Source organism: Arachis ipaensis, chromosome B3 (genome assembly GCF_059453495.1).
Source record: "Arachis ipaensis isolate K30076 ecotype BB chromosome B3, ASM5945349v1, whole genome shotgun sequence".
NCBI classification, from domain to species: domain Eukaryota; kingdom Viridiplantae; phylum Streptophyta; class Magnoliopsida; order Fabales; family Fabaceae; genus Arachis; species Arachis ipaensis.
In genome coordinates, this window is record NC_142438.1 from 87594407 (window position 1) to 87598136 (window position 3730).

The following is a 3730-nucleotide window of genomic DNA, read 5'->3' on the forward strand; positions in this document are numbered from 1 at the left end:
AAAAACCTTCAGTGGGAATTTTCTTGTTTCTCCACCCTCTTGGTAATTTCCCTATCATTCTTCCCTTTCTCTTGAGGATTTCTTCATTGACCCTTATGCTAGGAAGATCCTTCTGATCTGTTTCCATTGATTCTTGTGGCTTTAACTCTTGCAACTCTTGTTTGCCTTCCAAGGACTGTTTTAGAGTTTCAGCTGCTGGATTACTTTCCTCCAAACACAGATGGCTACTATCATCCTTAGGCTTTTCAGATTCTGGTTCAGGCTCAGATGCAGGTTTGAAAACTTTGAAAATGAGCTGTTCATCGTGTATTCTCAGAATTAGCTCTCCTTGTTCTACATCTATGAGCGCTCTAGTAGTGGCTAGAAATGGTCTTCCCAGAATGATAGGGTGTAGGTAGCTTTCCTCCATGTCCAAAATGACAAAGTCTGTGGGGAAGTAATAATCTCCCACTTTCACCAGCACATTCTCAACCACCCCTTCAGCTTGCTTCTGAGTTTTGTCAGCCAGTTGTATGATTACATCAGTGGATCTCACCTCATTCAGTTGTAGCCTCTTCATAAGAGTTAGAGGCATCACATTTATGCTAGCTCCTAGATCACAGAATCCTCTGTCAATTTTTGTTTCTCCTATGATGCAAGGAATATGAAAACTTCCTGGGTCTGTTTTCTTAGAGACTGTGTCCTTCTTGATGAGGGCACTGCATTCTTTGTTCATTGTTACCGTTTGTCCTCCCTTCAAAACTCTTTTCTTGCTCAACAATTCCTTTAAATACTTGATGTGTGTAGGCATTTGATGGAGAATCTCAAGAAAGGGAATATTGATATGGAGAGACTTAAATGTCTCTAAAAACCTTGAATAGGTTTTCCCTTTTTCACCTCCTCCTAACCTCTGAGGAAATGGTGCTTTTGGTTGGTATATTTCCAGCATGCCTTTTTGCAATTCCTTGGCTTGCTCAGTTCCACTTTCCTGCTTAACTTCTTCCACACCTTCCTTCAAGATTTCTGGCTCCTGCTCTGAGGGCCTGATTCCTTCTTCTTCTGAAACTTCCTTCAATATGGTGATGGCCTTGCATTCTTCCCATCTCACTCTCTTTTGTTCCCCTTTAGGATTCTTTTCTGTGTCACTAGGGAACACTGCAGTTGATTTGGGGGCCTGTTGAGATAGCTCTCCTACTTGAGACTCCATCCTCTTGAGTTTTTCACCATGGTTTCTTAAGGTAGCTCTCACATCATCCCTGAAGCTTTTCAATTCGGTTATGTCTTGACTCATGGTTGCCATCATTCCTTCTATCCGGTTTAATTGATCTTGAAATTGTTGGTTCGGATTAAGTTGGGTAGGTTGATTATTTTGGCCATGATATGATGGTTGGGAGTAAGTGTTTTGTGTGGCTTGGTATGATCTTTGGTTGGAGTTTTGGTATGTGGAATTGTTATGTTGGTTGTGGTTGTAAGGTTTGTGGTTTTGTGGTTGGGTTTGTTGGTTCCCCCACCCAAAGTTTGGGTGATTTTTCCATCCTGGGTTGTAAGTGTTGGAATGTGGATCATATGATTGCCTTTGTTGGTTTCCCACATAGTTGGCCTCTTCCCAATCACCTCCTTCAATGCTTACTTCCTCTTGATCTTGTGTGTGTATTGCAGCCACTTGCTTTGTTTCTAATTGCCTGGTAAGCTCTGCTAGTTGCTTGGCAAACACCTTGTTTTGGGCTAGAATTGTATCAACATGGTTCAGCTCCATGACTCCCTTAGTGTTGTGCCTCTCTGATGCATAGTAGTACTCATTCTCAGCCACTGTCTCAATCACTTCAATGGCTTCTTCCACAGTCTTTTTCCTGTTCAATGAACCTCCTGATGAATGGTCTACAGCCTTCCTTGATTCATAAGAGAGTCCATCATAGAAAATATGCAATTGCACCCAATCATGGAACATGTCTGGTGGGCATTTCCTTGTCAAATCCTTGAATCTCTCCCATGCCTCGTAGAGAGTTTCACCATCTTGTTGTCTAAAAGTCTGAACCTCAGATCGAAGCCTATTGACCTTTTGTGGGGGGTAGAAACGTGCCAGAAACTTGCTTTCCACCTCATCCCAGGTTGTTAGGCTCCCCCTTGGGAATGATTCCAGCCACTTAGCTGCCTTGTCCCTAAGTGAAAATGGGAACAAAAGCAGTTTATATGCATCTTCCTGGACTCCATTGGACTTCACAGTGTCACAAATTCTCAGGAATTTTGTGAGATGTTGGTTTGGGTCTTCATTAGCACTTCCACCAAATGAACAATGATTCTCCACAAGTGATATTAGCTATGGTTTGAGCTCAAAATTGTTGGCCTGAATGGGTGGTTTCTGGATGCTGCTACCACAATTCCCAGAGGTTGGGTTTATGTATGAACTAAGAACCCTCCTCTCAGGAATGGCATTGTTTCCATCAGCTCTCTCATGGTTGTGAACTTCTCTATCCATGTTGAGATCTAAAGCTTCCTCAAAATTGTCCTCAGATTCTCCTTCAGATTCCTCTTCTCCCAGTACTCTCTTCCCTCTTGCTTCCCTTCTCAGTCTATGAAGGGTCCTCTCTGGTTCGGTATATGGAGGAGTTGATGTCTCTCCTCTCCTACCTGTCATGCAAGAACACAGCACAGGCAACAAACAAGTGAAATACTCTTGGTTAATGGAAGAGTATGGTTAGAGCAGTTGAGGAATTAATTCAAACAGTTAGTGAGTCAGTGAGTTAGTTGCTTGAATTTAAAGGCATAAAGAAAGAAAGCATGTAACAGAGTGCAGAAATTAAAATTCAACAAGTAACTTGTACTGAATTAATCAAAACAAAAAAAAATGCTCAATCTAGTTAACTTCCAATTTGAGAATTGTCAATCGAAAACCAATCCCCGGCAACGGCGCCATAAACTTGATGCGCATAAACTTGTTATGCTACAATTTAGGAAATTGCACGATCGGCAAAATTCCTTCCGGCAAGTGCACCGGTTATCGTCAAGTAAAAACTCACAATAGAGTGAGGTCGAATCCCACAAGGATTGGTTGAGTGAGCAATTCGGATTAGAAGTGTGTTCTAGTTGAGCGGAATCAAGATTTAGATGAGAATTGCGGAATGTAAAATAGGCGGGAAACGTAAATGACAAGAAATTTAAATGGCGGAATCTTAAATTGCATGAATTAAAGAGCAGAAGCTAAATTGCTGAAATTAAAAGGGAATGGGGGTGATTGCATGAATTGAGTTGCAGAATGTAAAGAGAAAGTGGAAATCAGAAATGGGGAATTCATTGGGTTATAGGAGATATTGAGATCTCCGAATCAAAACATGTTTATCTCTTCCTCAAGCAATGCGTTCATTGAATTTTGCTTGACAATCTTATATGATTGGATCCCAATCCCTTGGCTCACCAATTCTCTCTAAAAACAAACAAATTCCCAATCCCTTGGTTTAAATGTTCATAAGAAGAGATGATGCTCGATCACTGATTATACCACACAGTTTCATGAACCACAATTTGGTAGGATTACATGTCACAATATCCATCCAAACCCCAATCCAATTCACTGTGAGAAAGCTTCTCTAGCATGAATCCTCCATTCCTTTCCCAAGGTTCCGAAGGATTCCAATTATGGGTAGTTTCTTTCCCAAGACAACTACCCAATGGAATTAGATCGAGAGGCTTTCTAACAAAATTCAAGAGAAAAGATTGAAGAAGAAGATAAACTATTATTGATTCATTGAATTAC

At 41.0% G+C, this 3730-nt stretch overlaps 1 non-coding gene across 1 annotated transcript; it reads left to right on the forward strand.

Annotated features, from left to right (window-relative positions):
- The first annotated feature begins 1925 nt into the window (after positions 1 to 1925).
- LOC148571476 (small nucleolar RNA R71) lies at positions 1926 to 2029 on the forward strand. The gene has a single exon (XR_015908278.1). It is a non-coding gene; the product is annotated as a small nucleolar RNA R71 (small nucleolar RNA).
- The last annotated feature ends 1701 nt before the right edge of the window (positions 2030 to 3730 follow it).